A 17,865-nucleotide genomic window follows, 5' to 3' on the forward strand; every position below is an offset into this window, starting at 1 on the left:
ATATTTGCCGATTTCAACGTAACTGACATTTTAGACACATTTGAGTACTTTGGTATTCTAACTGATGTCCAAAGCAGTGTAAGTAAAGGAAATGACGATGATATTTTTCTAACGATTCTTATGAGATTATTACGATACTTAATTATGAGTTTGGATATTCTTCTTGATACTTCTTGATATTGTTAGCTATGATGTTTTGAAATGTAAACAAAATTGTGCTTTGGCTTTTTATTATTACTGTATTACTATTACTAGTCTAGATATTCTTTTTAATACTATTTGATATTGTTAGCTATGACATTTTTAAATGTAAACAAAATTGTGCATTGGTTTTCATTTATTACTGTGTTACTATATTAATAATATTGGTTATTTTAATAATATAAGTGCATTTTACTTCTAATATTGCGTTTCTCCTTTTGCAGGGGGAGAGATACAATCATATATTCTTTTCCTTTCATTATTTCTGTTTGTTGTATATAATAACACCCACACCTAGTACATTACAGCTACCATTGCAGTTATCCTATTGCACTGCAGTGCCATTTGACTGCTAATATTGAATTTTTCAACCATCAGTACACTTTATTTTTTCCAGTATCACTTTGGTCATGGGCTGTATGACAGTGGAATTTCTAGTTGATAATATTTTAGTCTTACTAACAATTATATTTTTTATTAATTGTTACTAAGCGACAGCTCTATTATAAACGACTACCGAAAGCAACATAAAAGTTGCTTCCCCACGTAACTGACAAACAACATTCTTGTCGTTTCTCCAGCCAAAGGGTTAATAGTTTTCACAGCACTTGAAGGGTGGGCCAACTCCTAAAAAGTTCAACTACCATATCTCCTGGGTAATCTGCTGGAAACCTTACACTTTGTCGCAGAATATGCAACCGAGGAATCTGTGAAAATGAGCACAGAAATCAGTAAGTGGGACAAGCGAAAACTTGCTTACAATCCGTTCTCAAGTTTTAAAAAGCTATTTCAGGTTATACGAGTCGTGAGCTCAAGATCTTTTCTATGGAATGTTTTTTTTCAGTATCTAACTATGGCTTCAGACAAACAAATGGAAATACAGACAGACGAACACAGCTTTAATTATACTAAAATTAAACTGAACATGTAAATAATCAGATCCTTTGGCACACCAAAAATGTTTAATAATGATATAAAATAGTTGTCATTATCACATGTTAGGAGTATCAAGGCTGACTAGAACTTGCGTTAAAGAAAGATGCACTAAAACTACTAGTACTGACATCATTCATGCAATGAGTGTTATGCAGGCAACTTGGGTTCGTTGATAACAAGCTTAACTTTTTGCATTTACATTTATATAAATAAATCTACATTCAGGTATTTTGAAATCACTTATATAATCTTTAAATGCTCCTTTCACTACTTATCCTTAATAAAGTTTTAGTTAGTTTATAATTTCAGCCATACCAAATTTAAACCTACTCCTTAACAATTAGCTTGCCAGTTATAGTAAATTAGCCAAGGCAAACATCAAACAACCCTAATATATACAAATGCGATGGATTTATCTGCTAGGATCAGCTGCATTAAAACCATACATGTAATTTGCTTAGCCATGAAGACCAGAGAGACTTCTCTCTGGTCTAAGCCATGCTTAGATCAGAGAGAAACCATGAATGATAACAAAGTGGTAGTTGTTAGCAAACGTAATTCAATGCTATAGTAGTCTTGAACATGCTTTTAAGTGAGCTCATGATTCTGTTGCCTTTTTAAAACTTTCTCGAATTTATAAAAAATATTCAATTTAGGTATCATTTAAACATCAATTTTAGCACATTTTTTATCAAAAGGACCAATACAAAAAGTCAGCATGAAAGTTGACACTTTGCCCAACCCAATCCATACTCTGCTTAGATAAAGATTTTTAACCAAATATTTTAGATAATCAGATAGTTTAGGATAGCATCAAATAATCTAACCTACTTGCTTCATAAGAAGTAGCAACATCAAATAATTATTAAAGGATTTTTGTTAATGAATAAAAGTCATTTTGTGTTTTGCAGTGCACTGTTTGGTAGTGTTTGTATAGCAGCAACGCAGCATGTACTGAAATACAATTTTACGTCAACCCAAAAAGTATTTTTGGGTTTGATCGGGATTTGAACTCTACACCTGTTGCACCCAAAAACAAGAATCATATCTATAAAACATCCAACTATAAATTATGTAAAAAAAATCTGACTTTTTTGAGAGTGTTTCTCAAGCAACAAAGCATATATTGACACACAGTTTTAGATAGCTCTTGTAAAAACTTTTTGGCTTAACCAGGATTGCAACCTCAGACCTGTGGCACCGGCACCCAAAACAGTGTCATACCTAGCCTGTCTTGACAAACTGTTGTTTTTACGGAGTTGTACCTCGTCGAACAAGTGAGCAACACAACAGCTTGTCACAAAACGTACTGCACCTGATGCATCAGCTGCACTTATAGGGAGTTGTTCTCTTCCGTCTATGCGGCTTACTTGCGATGCTATATCGGTCGCTCCATTGGTAATCATAAATGAATTCGCCCAAAAATTTATGTAGAAAAAAATAAGATTGCAACTTTTAACCAAAGACTGTTGGTTGTTTACACCCCTGTTGTAAACTTTAGTAAAACTTCAGAATTAAATAGATTGTAAATAAAATCCATAAGAACAAATATAACTGACTGATACAAAAATAGAAATAAAACTGACTGAGTGCACCAATAACGACATGTTTAATCGCTGTTGTTGCTTAAGTTCTCAGGTTCTACTAAAGTTTATCGCAGAGATTGGTCGCTGGTTAAACGCCTGCATCTTAATTTTTAGTAATCGTAATCTTAGTAATGCATCGTAATCTTAGTTTTTTCTACATGAATTTTTGCACGAAATCTGTTATGATTACCAATGGAGCGACCGACATAGCATCGCAACCAAGCCGCATAGATGGAAAAAAACAACTCCCTATAAGTGCAGCTGATGCATCGGGTGCAGTACGTCTTGTGACAAGCTGTTGTGGTGCTCGCCCGCGCGACGGGGGACAACTCCGCAAAAACAACAGTTTGTCGAGACAGGCTAGGTCATACTCCCACGCTACAAATCATGTTTACAATATACTACTTTTTGGTAGTGTCTTCCAAGCAACATATATTTCCAAGAAAAACATATATCAAAACATACTTTTGTATCAATTCGAAAAAAGATTTTGGGACTTCATCGGGATTTGAACTTGGAATATTTCACACCAAAAACAAAAAATACACCCTTAGACTGTTACCCTACAATTTAAGTAAACTAATTGTTGGTAGTGTTTCCCAAGCAACGACAAAGCATATTGAAACACACTTTCAGATCATTCTTAAAAAAAGTTTTTTGGCTTGACCGGGATTTGAAGCCGATACCTCTCCGACGCGACATGTGAAGCATGCTACTAGTACGATTTCATAAGCAGGAATTATACCATAGCATTTTTGGCATAACAGCTGAGCTTTATTGGAGTCTTGTATAGCTGTTTTTTGAGTAGTATGGATACTTCAATCAAAATAGAACATTATAAACACTTGAGGTCCATTGAGAAGCAAATTTTCATTTTGGATCAATTATTAATTATTTCACTTTAAAATGCTATTAGCACACTATTAGTGCACTTTAATATGTATTTCAATCAATTAATAAAGTGCTCTAGTACTTAAATTGTTTAGTAAAACTTGAAATACCACCATTATGATAGTCAAGTCAAATGGTGAATGGTGGACCTTTAAATGGTGAAGCGACTTTGATAATCTTTGCATATATATTTCTCAGATTCTATCCATCTGTGTGTCGTCGTCGGAAATCTGGTTATAGATCCTAAAACCTTGATTTTCTGCCATCATATGGATTCGAACTCACAACGGTTTTCTCATTGACAATCCATGAGGCAATCCAGTATATCCAGAAGCTTTACCACTGAGCTATAATGCCTTAGTAAACATTTGCATTTTTTATATACGTTCTCATATAACAGATACGCTATGCGTGTGCAAACTATAAATTAGCCTTGCTAACAAACGCTATTTGAACATTGCCATTAAAACTGCATTTTAACTCCTTACAAATTTAACGGATACACGCGTGCTATTTATTTTAGCCTTGCGTCAACGAAATACTATGCTATTGTTCCGATATTTTTTGGGACCTAAGTATATGCAACGCGATGCTTTTTCGTCTTTTTTCGTTAAAACTGATAAATTATCTCGAACTATAAATTTTTGTTGTTGAAATTTTGTACCTTACATACCTGCTATTTATTTTACATCTACATTTAGTTACTAATTTATTTCAGCTGCTCAGGAGACTTTTTCACAGCTACTTTATGTTTTTTGACTTCTCATTTGGTACCTTGCGTTCCACAATCATTAAATACGAACCAAATCATTGTTTATTTAAAAAATATTTTACGTTATTTCTTTTAGTTTAAATTAAAACATCTTCGTTTGGATGAATATTTTCCAGTTTGTTATTAAACCTTTATTTTAATAGCGATATAGTATATTACCAAGCGCATTTTCCTTTTCTCAACAGACGGATAAGACAAAGTTTGCAAACGTCTGTGAAAATCACAACATTTCTTATCAGTGCTCTCTTTTTGTACTAACTTACACATGTTTGCTTCTAAACCTAACCAATTAATAATTTGTAATTTATTTTACATTTCACAACAAACGTTTGTAAGATTATGTATTAGATTATCTGTAAAATTTATCATGTAACATTACAAGTATCAGTTATTCCTTGCTATCTTATATTTACACACATTTACATATTTTGAGAAATATATAACTAGATTTACATTATCATATTACATTCTTAAACTTCTTATAACTTTTGAAATTTATAATATTAGTTTTTAAAGTTTGTTTCATTATTGTTATTATTTCACCTTGCATTATTTGAAACGTAATTTGAGTTTCGTGTTTGAAGTTTTAACATTATTCATTTTCAAACACCGCTATTGTTACTTAGTCAGTTTCCAAATTTTATTATTAATATTAGTAATTCACAATTAATTTTACATTTTACAACCAACATTTGTAAGATTATCTGTTAAGCTCCATACTGATAAGCTCATGTTAAGCTTATTGAAAGCTCCATACTTTTTTGCATGACACAAAATGTTTGTTTAACACGGCACAGAGTGACCGATTCTAATTTTGAACAGTTTTAGAAATCAGCAATACAATGGAAATAAAGTTTCTTTAAAATTTGATTTTTTCAAAAAACAAACAGAAATCAAACAATATGAAACTGTTTCATAAAATTACAATTAATGGCTCATCAATGTTATTAAAGTCTTTACTATATGTTCATTATATGTTCATAACTGTCAGGATTTCGGCTATAAGCACACAGTTTCCATGTTCAAAACTAAAGTTCAATTTGTTTTGATTTTAAATGAACTATTAAAAACAAGGAGAAATCTACTCATGACAAAGCTTTGTTGAATTTCAAAAAAAAGAAAACAAATACTTGTTACTGATATTTAGTGCCAAACTTTCATATCAATGTAAATAACCTCTTTTTAGATAAAATTTTTACATAGATATATAGATGGCTAAACCTGGTGGCCCTTGAGAAAAACTCAATTTCTAATACCACTAAACCTAAAATACAGTTAACTGAAGACTGAAAGAAAAACTGTACGGTGATGTTTGCGAGTTTTCAGTTCATTCTGAAGATGTTTTTTGGCATCACCAGTATTTGAACCAACACACAGTTTACACTCAAAGTAAAATTTATATAACTGTTCATAGAACCATCAAACTATTTATAGGGGTTGCACCAGTTAGAAAAAGTTTTCTAAAGACTGACTGAAAGCGATGGCAAAAGTGAGGCAAAAGGTGCAAAGAAAAAAATAATCTAAATTTAAATGAAGACAAAATAGAATTAACACTTAGTTCAAGTGTTAACTCTAAAGTACACACTTCAAATTTACACTTAGTCTAGGTACGTGGTTAGTAAGTAAATATCATTTAGGTTAATTTTAACCTTGTGTTATGTTACATGGCATCCAAAAAGTGCAGCGTTCCAAATGTGTTGTTGTGACCCCTCTCTTATACCCATGTTATCCACTTTGTTTGTCTCGAAGGTAAGAACTCCATGCAGTATTGTACATATATATGTTACACCTTATTGCAAATAATAACCAATAGATATTTGTTACTTTGTGAGCATTAACTGCTTTCAATTAGAACAATTAAAACACATTACATCATAAACTCATATTTTTAGGTGTTGTTTTCGAAATAATGAAACAAATTAATTCTTGTTTCGTTATTTCATATAGGAAATATTATTTTGAGATGCGAAAAAATTGACATACGAGTTCAGTCATAGAAGGTATTAAGCTCAATTTTGAGGTAAACGTTTTAAAAACACACTTTTCGATCATTCTTAGAAATGCTACTGAGCTTGACCAGGATTTGAACCCGGGACTTCTCGCACCCTAAGCGAGCATCATACCCCGAGACAATTAAGCCATGTAAATGACTTTTTGGTAGTGTTTTCAAAGCGATAACAAAACTATTTTTAACCAAATTTTATTACATGAATCCTCGAAAATGCGTTGCTCGTCACCTAGTTCTTTGGCTAAAAACAACTATGAATGATAACAAAGTACTAGTATAGTTTAATGATGAATAATTGAATTATACAATTAAGCAACTACTGCTATAATTGAATTGTTCTAAGCATAATTCAATGTTGCATTAGTCATCACCAGGTCTAGTTAAATGAGCTAATGATTCTTCTACTTCCTTTAAAACTCTCATTTTTTGCAAATATCCAAACTAGGCATCTGTTATGTTCCTGTATGAATAATAACACAAGATGCGGTTTATTCACTCTCATAGTATGTATTGCACTGTTGCCTTCCAGACCTAGTTTATATAAGCCTCAGCTATGGCTATCTAATAAATAGCTAAACAAAAGCATTCCTTGTATTAGAATATTTTAGCTATATTAGAATAGATAGCGCAAATTTAGCTTGACTTAAGCTTTATGATGGTGATCTAACACCTCCTCACTAGTCTGGAGATAAAATGAACAGACGAAACGTTACGGATAAAATTGTGTTTGCTGTCTCCTTCTAGATGACCTACGTGGATTATGTGGTCCATAATCACTGTGTAGAGGATGTCTAGGATTTGGTCTCTATGGTTGACGCACTGGTTCTTCGGGAGGTACCGGAATAGGTAGCCTGTCACTATTTTTATCTGATGTTTGAAATATATCTCCAGGGTGTAGGTCTTCTTCTGTGCTAAATCTAGGTTGTAGTTGTGCTACATGTCTCCTCCATGTGGGTCCGCGTGGCCATACTCTAACATTAACACTTCGCTGGCCATAGACTTTAGTCACTAATGCTGGAACCCATCGAGGCTGATTAGATCTTCTAGGGCCACAGTATAACGCATAGCATGGATCTCCAACTTGATAGCTGTGAATCTTGTTTACCATGTCATTCAGAAGCTGTGTATTTTTAGATTGTTTTCCTTGAGCCGAATGGGCTGGTGATGGAATAATTGTGTCAATTTTGCATCGGATTTGCCTTCCATGTAGCAGTTGGCTTGGTGAATATCCAGTCTCTAAAGGTGTTCTTCTATAATGCATCAAGAATTCTAATAATGCTGCATTAGGTGGTAGAGTAGACTTTTTCAAAGCTTGTTTAAATGATTGCACCATTCTCTCAGCAGCTTCATTTGTTGCAGGATGATAAGGAGCTCCTGATAAATGTGTAATTCCTCTTTCTTTGCACCACTGTTGAAACTCTTCTGATTTAAAGGTAGTAGCATTGTCTGTAACTAATGTGTGTGGATAGCCGAAGTGTGAAAAATCTTGTTCTAAAAGATCAGTAGTTGATTTTGTCGATGTAGAACTGGTCCTGTGAATGCAAGAATATTTAGTGTATGCATCTGTGAGAACTAGCCAGTTACTTCCCATAAAGTTGGCAGCATGATCTAAGTGTAAACGACTCCATGGTTTCTCTGGTAGCATCTACGGATGTACAGGATACTTTGAAGGTAGTCTCCGATTTTCAGCACATGATATACACAACTTGCTTGTCTCTGCAATGTCAGCATCCATTCTAGGCCAGTATACCGCTGTGCGTGCTAGCTGCTTCATCCTTTGTATCCCAAAATGTCCGAGATGCAATATCTTCAGTACTTCTTTTTGTAAGCTGGTAGGAATTACTACTCTGTTTCCATAGAGTAGACAACCATTACACACCGATAGTGAGTTTTCTAACTTTCTAAATTCTTTGATTTCAGAAGTAGCTGGAGTTGCTTCCTCTCGATGTGGCCATCCTTCTGTTGTATATCTCATGACTGTAGAGATAACAATGTCTTTAGAAGATTCATTGACTATTACTCCTGGATCTGTAGGGTTAAGTTGAGCTCCAATAGTTTTAATAGTGCAAACAATGTCTACGTCAGCATCATCTTCCTCTCTGTCAAACTCAACATCTGGTCCAACAGGTAGCCGACTAAGAGCATCTGCATTCCCATGTTTGTTAGTCTTTCTTTATTCAATTTCATATTCATATTGACTGAGTAAGAGAGCCCATCTTGCTAATCGGTGAGCAGCAAGTGCAGGAGGTCCTTTGTTAGGTGCAAACATAGATGTCAATGCTCGATGGTCCGTAATGATGGTGAATTTTCTGCCATAGAGAAATTGGTGAAACTTCTTCAACGCAAATATGATAGCTAGTGCCTCTTTTTGAATCTGACCATATTTTCTTCGGGTCGCCGTCAATGTTTTAGAAGCATGCATAATAGGTATTTCACTATTATCCTCATATCTGTGAAATAAGACAGCTCCAATTCCTTTTTCGGAAGTATCACATGCTATTCCTATAGGCAGCTTTGAGTTGAAATGTGTAAGAACTGTGTCAGCAGTCAGCAGTTGCTTTAGCTGAAGAAAACTGGTTTCCTGTTCTGCACTCCACTTCCACTGCACATTTTTTCTAGTTAGCTGATGTAATGGTTCTGTAATCGTTGATAGGTTAGGTAGGAATTTGCTGTAGAACTGTACAGATTCAAGGAATGAACGTAAACTGTTTATGTTAGTTGGGGCAGGCATCTGTTTAACAGCATCTGCTTTTAGTCCTTTAGAAATTCCTTTTGCTGAAAGGTTATGACCAAGATATTCTACCGAGGGTTGAGCAAAATGGCATTTTTCTTTACGACATCGTAAACCTTTCTCACTCAGTCTTGCAAGTAGTTGTCGCAAATTCTGTAAATGACTTGTAGCATCAGTACCACTAACTAGTATATCATCTAAATATACAGCTACCCCTGGTAGATCAGCTGTCAATTGTTCCATTATCTCCTAAAAATATCCAGGTGCTGAACTGATTCCAAACGGAAGTCTCATCTGTAGTAGTACTCCTTTTTGAGTGCTAAGAGCAAGCTTTTTCTGACTGTTTGGTCCCAGGGGGATTTGGTTGTATGCATCCGCTAGATCAATTTTAGTATATCTGTATCCTCCTCCTAACTTGTTCATCAGGTCTTCGGGTAGAGGTATAGGCTGTCGGTGAGTCTCTAATTGTGGATTGACTGTTTGTGAGTAGTCTCCACATACTCTAATCGTTCTTTGATGACTGTTGGAAAGTTGCGCTTTCCTGACCGGAACTACAGGCGTACCATATTGATTAAAATGTACTGGTTTCTAGATTCCTCTTTGAATTCCAGTTTCGTAGGCTAGATTTAATTCATCTTGAATAGCAAATGGAACAGGTCGAGGTTTGTGAAACACTGGTTTTGCATCTGCCTTGAACTTTATTTCTAGCTCGTAATACTTTAAACAGCCTAGATCGTTGTTAAATAGATCAGGAAATTCATTGCAGAGTTGCTCGCAAGATTGTTGTAGACTTTTGTCAGCCGTTTCCTGGTCTACTAATTTACAAGTCGTAGTAGTTGGTTGGCTGAGCAGGTTGTCTATTGATATCCCCAATAGTTTGATTGCTCCTCGTCCTATCAGGTTGAGATTTAGAACCCGGCTAACTACAATGTTCAAAGCAATAGGATTTCCCTTTACGGTTTTAGTATTCAGCTGGCACTGTCCAATTACTTCAATAGGATGTTTTGAAGCAGATTCGTAGTTTGTCGTTGTTGTAGAGAGTACAGGTTTTCCAAGTTTACACCAGACTTCCTCAGTAATGAAGTTGTCACAGGCTCCTGTATCTAACTCCATCTCGATGATCTGCTTTTCTATCTCAATACTCTTTTGAAGTTGTTCCATATGTATTCTTCGAATAGTTTTAAGCTGTTGTTTTGGTATAGATTTCTGTGCTATAGGCCTTTTATTAGTAGTTGCTTTCTTTTTCGGCAGGCAACTCTTAGATGTCCTAACTTCTGGCAAAAATTACATGTAGCAGATCTGTATGGACATTCCTTAGCAGTATGTGTATTTTATTGCATCTGTAGCAATTGAAAGTTGTCTGTCTTGCTTCTTTGTAGTTTGAAGTTCCTGTTGGTGTCTTAGTTCTATGATCTGGTTGTACCTTGTTAACTTTTTGTTGCTCTCCATATACGGTTTCTTTGGCTCTCTTGGCTGCGTCCTCCTTTTCTGTCGCATTTTCAATAGCTCTTTTAAAAGATAGTTCAGTTTCTTTTACTTTGAACAGTGCTTTGAGAACTGCTTCATTATTTACTGAGCAGACGAACCGTGTTCTCATAGCTTCATCTAATGGATCATCAATATTAGAAAAGTCACATGTGGTCGCTTCCTGTCTAATTCTATTCGCTAATTCATGAATAGTTTCTCTAGGTTTCCTTTTCATAGTACTCCAGAATTTATAACACTCGCGTACTAAAAATTGTGTGGGATCATATTGTTCTTTTAAGAAATTATCTATTTCTTCCATGGTAACTTCCTTTATAAGTTTCGGGGTCTCCAGTTGGCTAGCCATGTCGCTGATCTGTTTGTAAAGAACAGGTGACTGATTAATTAAGAACACGTTAGCTTTCCTCTCCTCAGGTATAGAGTGAGCTGCTACAAAAGTGTCATATCGATTTATGTAATCAGTCAATAGTTCGGTAGCTGGATCATACTCTGAAAACTTGGGTAAGGCTGCCGATGGTGCTATCTTCGCTGCTGTCTCGGTTTGACCTTTCACCAGTAGTTCCATGAGTTTCCTATTTTCTTCCAGATAAGCTTGTTGTTGTTCTTCCATCTTTTGGTTTGAGTTGTAATTACTTCAATTAACTTATCCACTTCCGAAGACATACTTGTATATACTGAGAATGCTGTATAGGTTCCGGGTTATATTCTTGTAAGAATATCAGTTGTACTGCTCAAGAATATCCCATCCTTGTCGCCAATAACTTCTGTTATGTTCCTGTATGAATAATAACACAAGATGTGGTTTATTCACTCTCATAGTATGTATTGTACTGTTGCCTTCCAGACCTAGTTTATATAAGCCTCAGCTATGGCTATCTAATAAATAGCTAAACAAAAGCATTCCTTGTATTAGAATATTTTAGCTATATTAAAATAGATAGCGCAAATTTAGCATGACTTAAGCTTTATGATGGCAATCTAACAGCATCAGATACAAAAGAAGTAAATATATTCTGTCACAATGAAATACTCTCATAAGACTGCAAACTGGTTGTGTATTCATGAACTGATACTTAGCAAAAAGTGAATTCATTAAAAAATACACACAGCAGAAAGACTTATAGAGTAAACAACTCCAATTTTTAATTTTGTTTAGGCCAAATATTCTGATAAGACTGACAAGTCAAAATAATAATTATTTTAAATAAGAAATATTAGTTAATAAATACATGGGCTGCGACGAAAACTCTGAATGTATCACTTACCCTGTAGGTCATCATTGCTGCCTATCGTGATAAGTTTAGCATACAATTGGGAAGTCATTCATAAGATAGTTGCTGAAATTCATCATAAGGTTGGCTAGAAATAGACAGCCTTGGAACTAGTGAGGCTTTCTTGGCACGTATTTTTCTAGTGAGCTTTAAATTGCGATCAATGTTTGTAACTTTCAATTTGGAATCTTTTGGGCTCTCAGATTACCACAAACTTCCAAAACTATTTCAAATATTAGAAAAATATTGATGGCGTTCACCAAATGAGTGTCTACTGTATCATTGGTGAGACCAGCCTTAGGAGTGTCTATTGCACCATTAGTGAGACTAACAAAAGGGGTGGTTACTGTATAATTAATGTGACAGACCATAGGGGCATCTACTGTACCATTAATCAGATCAACCATAAGGGTGTCTACTGTATCATCGAGGAGACTGATTGGAACTTGAAAAATTTCCTCAGCAATTATTATTCATTATATTCATGCTGAATAGTTTTCTTTAGCTTTTTTATACAGTTTTTCACTTTACATTGTTAAACCAATTTTGAGTATTTCACAAATTGCGGATATTTCATAATTGGATTAGTTTACTGTGTTGTAATCTCACACAATTTTTAGGCTCTGAAATCAAAAGTAAAAAAGACAATATGTTAGTTTATTTAAATAAAGTAATTATTTTACACAGGCAGCAAATGTCACACAGGCAGCACATCTAGATAAATAACAATACTGGTAAAATTTTGAACAATTATTGCTCAGAATGTGCAAAAAAGTTCAAAAAAATTTAACAAACAGTTCCCTTGTCAACTATCAATATACTTTATCTCTAATATTAGCCTTGAGCAAAACCTAGACCCAATTAACAACAGTTGCTTTAGTACGGATTAATTACCGCAAAGAAATACCAGTTAGTGCATAAATAAACTTTATAAGCACAACCTACATATTTACATTTCCTTGTCTGGTGCAGAGTCAGTGATAAGCTGAAGTTAGTAAATTTAAGTTAGTAAGTAGTAGTTAGTAAGTTAGTAAAATATATAAGACATGACAGCTCATTATGCATTGTTCAGTTGCATTTTAAAAACAAATTTGTTCATATCGGAAAGGGATATCATTTGCCCGCTGTTCTAAATACGCATCAAGAAGCTCATTGTCGGCAACCATGAAGTTATTTCTGCAGTCACATTTTTACCTGCAAAGAATTAATTCATTTGTATAAACAATTTCATACACTATATCAATAAATACAAAACATTTTATTACGACCATTGTTGAAATGAGAAAAACTACTGCAATAAAAGCTAACTTCTCTATCAAAGGAATTTGTCTAAGCCATTTACTAAACTTGAAAGAAACCTTGTCAGTTGAACAATAGGCATCCCCTCTCAGTTTTTTGTACAAAGTGAGGATACAAAATTGCCTCGAATACAGGTTGATAGATCTGTTTTTGTATCCGATTTAAAACACTTCCTGGAGATTCTTGCTCTCTTTATTTTCTGCGCCAAACCATCTTTTGCACATGCAGTAGCTTCTGCTCCAACCTCTAGCCCAAGCTAATTGCTAAAGGTTGAAGCCTTGGTTGAAGGTTGAAGTTAGGAAAACATATAACTGTGCTAGATACAAATAAGCAACATTTATCATAGAGGATTGACACTAGCAACTGAACCAATCGTCGATCACTAGCATTTCAGAATAATTGTACATTTAGTTGTTACACCTGATGATCACTCAAGGCACCCCAGACTCAAAGGGTACTAGTAGCTATAAAACTATGGTACGAGAACTATTGGAACAGGAAGGAGTATGACAGGTGGATATGCCAAATTTTGCTGGTATCATTCAGGGGACTGAACGAAGCAACCTGCTGTGCAACCTCAAAACGTGACTTCAAAGTATGGACACAACTCTTATTTTAGTAAAAGCTAATACCCTGGCCATCCAGTGTGCCATGAGAGATTATCAGGTGTGCTGATGAAGCCAAAGGAATAAGTATGTTATAAGTATTTCAAGATTCTGAAAGGTGAATGTTTAATCTAGATGATTGTGTGTAAACTAAATGTTAAAAGCTAAAATCTTGAGTGCTGTAACGTTTTTGCACTATCTTTCTGTGGCTGCAGGCAGACAGACAGATGTAGATCTTGCTATAAAAAACTAGCTAAAATATGTAATAACATGATGCTTAACTTCACAATATCTGAACTGGTTAATTCAAGTAACAAAACTGGTACGTAAAGCTGAACTCGCACAAAATTTTAGTAAGTTTTTCAGAAAGTAGCGATATTTTTTATCGTTTGCAATTGTTTTGATGTTTGAAACCAGCTAAAACATGTAATATGATGAAGCTAAACTTCATAACATCTGAACTGGTTAATTCAAGAAACAAGTCCGGGGCTTAAATATGAACTGGCGCAAAAATTTTGTGAGTTTTATCAGAAAGTAGCGATATTTTTCATCGTTTGCAATTGTTTTGATGTTTGAAACCAGCTAAAATGTTTCCTAAGACAATGCTAAACTTCATAACATCAGAAATGGTTAATTCAAGAAACAAGTCCGGTGCTTAAATATGAACTGGCGCAAAAATTTTGTAAGTTTTATCAGAAAGTAGCGATATTTTTCATCGTTTGCAATTGTTTTGATGTTTGAAACCAGCTAAAATGTGTCCTAAGACGATGCTAAACTTTATAACATCTGAACTGGTTAATTCAAGTAACAAGACTGGTACTTAAATATGAACTGGCACAAAAATTTAGTAAATTTTATCACAAACTATTATTGATTATGAATATAAATGATATATATTATAAATATTTTTAAATCTTTAAATATGAACTTACACAATATTTTATTAGATTGCATCATAAAGTATCAGCATTTTGCTAGTTTTATATTTACAATGGCAAATAATGATGTCATTTTGCAAGTATTTTTCTTTTGAGGGTTTTAATCGCATTCTAGTTTTGTCTATGTTAATTTTGAAACACCTGGTAGTCAGATGACTTCAAAGTTAAGAAACAATATCAATTGATAGAGAATTATTGATACTTTCTGATAGAATATAATAAGATTTTGTGAAAGTTCACCTTGAAAGCATGTGAAGGTGGGTTTTTGAGTTTTTAATCAGACAGACAGCACATTTTTATCATATATGGTCAATTGATATTGGCATAGCTTTTTCACTTTCAATAAACTGGGTGGGTCTGTTTTTATAACGCTTTTTCACACGAGAAATTGTTATCATCGCGGAACATCATACTTATTATACTAGAGCAGTAAAGTGTTGTACGTCATTTTTCCAATGACGGTAAATATCACTCGGAGAAACATGTTTCTTACGAAAATTTCTATGGATAAAATATGGTTGTGCTGAAGGACTAAACTGGCTGTCGATGATTTGATCCTCTTGCTGCACAACAGTTTTGAAGGGCTTCATTTTGTTCAGTTTTGGAGTGAAGTGCGACTGATCATCAGTGTGACTCGCTTCATAATTACAATAATAGAGTTATTAGATTTATGACTTAACATGATCACTTTTTTCACAATTCTAGAAGATTCTATAGTGCGGTATTTTGAGTCATTTTCACATTTAATTGTTACTTTATTCATAGCACCATAAGCAAAGGTAAAGTTAATCATACAAAAGTTACAGACTCGAGTCATTCAGAGCATTTCAGAGTTCCTCATAGTCATAGGGTGGACCAACCACCCAACCAACCTGACATCACTCAAAGAGTCATGGCTAAGGATTGCTGACCTTGCTGGTAGGCACATATCAGACTGTGTCTATTATTTTAATTAATCGCATAATTAATTAGCTAGTGTTTTTGTGCCTGTTTGGAAGTTGTCTGCACTTGTTACCATTATCCAAGCATATGACGCGTTGTATTTACTCTCAAGGCATGCGTATTGTAAGAAACTGTTGGATTATGTGATATTGAGAAAAAACAATTGTTTAGCTCATTTCTTTGTGTTGATACAATTGAAATTTTCACCATTACAGATCTGAAAGAAAATACTTAATAATCAGGTTTGTTCATGGTACTGCAGCTTCATGATAATGGAGGGCGTGTAGCACACGATATTTTATAAATTTAATAAATAGATGCAGCATAATTCTAGTCCGAGCTAACATTAAAATGTCATTTTTGGCTAGCCCTTACATAATTAGACACTAAGGCTATCCCTATTATGTGTTTTAAAGGATCTGATGATATAGCTTCTGCAATTTGAAATTCTGTAAATTATTTTATTTGATTTTTATAACATTTAGCCGTGTGTCGTTGAATAATAATAGATATTTTCAGGTATAACTTCCACTCTAACTAAACAAGTTGCCATATCAATGAAATTATCACATCAGTTTTATTTTACTAAATAATGTTTAAATAAAAACTTGGTCGGTCATTAGAGATCATTTGCTAATAATGGAAAATGTTTGGTGAGAGTTCCTTCATATATCCTATGTATTGGGTGCTTTTGGGTTTCTCTATACTTCATAAGTATTTGTATACCATATGGGTTCCAATTGTGAATGTCTCACAATTAAAAATAATATGTGAAAGATTTTGCATTTACGAAGGTGCAAAAATGCTGCAACTCTTACTATATTAAAATCCGTCTTTGTCTGTCTGTATGTCTGAAGTTAGGGTCAGAGGTCAGAGTAAATGATTGCTTCTCACGAGACTCGATCTCATAACATTCAGTTTGTTATATCGACACTAACACCTGCGCTAATCAACCTCCTTTTCAGTGTTTCAGATTAATTGTGCAGATACATATTATCTGTGTTTTATGACAGAAAAAGTAAGTGGAGATAATATTGATGAAGTTTGAAATATTGTGATTTATATTTCAACCTGATGATCTCCCATGACACACTGGACTTTTCTAGAGTTACAGGTTTGGATGAAACAGGAAATAAAAAATATCAAATATGAAATATGTTAGTAATTTGAACTGAAGTTTGAATTTGTGATTAAATGAAGGCATTTTATGAAAAAAGTTTTATTTACTTGCCTTTTGTCAAATATACAAGATTACATTTACGGGTGCTAGTAAATATTAACTTGAGGCGTTAAGTTAATAAACCTAGCCTGAGATCTTGGTCACTATTTATGACTTGTAGGCTACTACGTGTATCAAGTGTGTTAGGTGAGGGTTAAACAGTTTTCACTGTATCCATGTACTGGTCATCACCTAATCTGTATTTAGTAGATATCATGTTGTGTACTAAACCCAAAAGTCGATATGGAGAGGATAACTCCTAGTTGATGTTTATCCATAGTCCTGTGCTAAAATTATGCCATTGGACAATTCTGAGGACATTTTTAATCACTGTGTTGTGATTCATAGTAGTTGTTCCCTCACTACTTCATGCTTCTGTGGACTCAGCATTTTGTGAATAAAAATATTTATTTCAAAATTAAAATGATTAATTAACTAACTAAAATACATGAATTTCTCTCATACTCTGGCCTAGTGGAATCTCTCAATGAGCATCACTGTGATAGCAGTTGTCGTGGTTTAGTATTTCCTGTTACATGTTGTAAAGCGTAAACCTACATTTTGCTTGTGCATATATTTTTTCATGTCATTTAAATGTCTTTGACCTTCAAAGGCATCTAATGAAGACAAGTAAAAAAGAAAATTGTTTATAAATAATAAAAAAAGTGATTTTATTAGACTGAAAAATCAGACAATAATATCTGTAGTAAGGGAATACGGGCTGAATGAATCTACACATATACAGTATTAATAACATCATAATTTTGCTTTTTATCTTATAAAACCAGGTTGATTAGTATTAAGACCGTTAAATCATTAAAACACCTTCAAAAATACATATAAGGATGATATTATTTTGCAGATATTCGCCTATCATGAGGGACAGGTCCTCATTAACTGTGATGAATGAGGGGACCCTGTAATCAATATGAAAAATTATGATAGATGTCTTTTTACCAGTACTCATACTGTGTTGGGCAG

The sequence above is a fragment of the Watersipora subatra genome, chromosome 6, assembly GCF_963576615.1.
Source record: "Watersipora subatra chromosome 6, tzWatSuba1.1, whole genome shotgun sequence".
Classification (NCBI taxonomy): Eukaryota; Metazoa; Bryozoa; class Gymnolaemata; order Cheilostomatida; family Watersiporidae; genus Watersipora; species Watersipora subatra.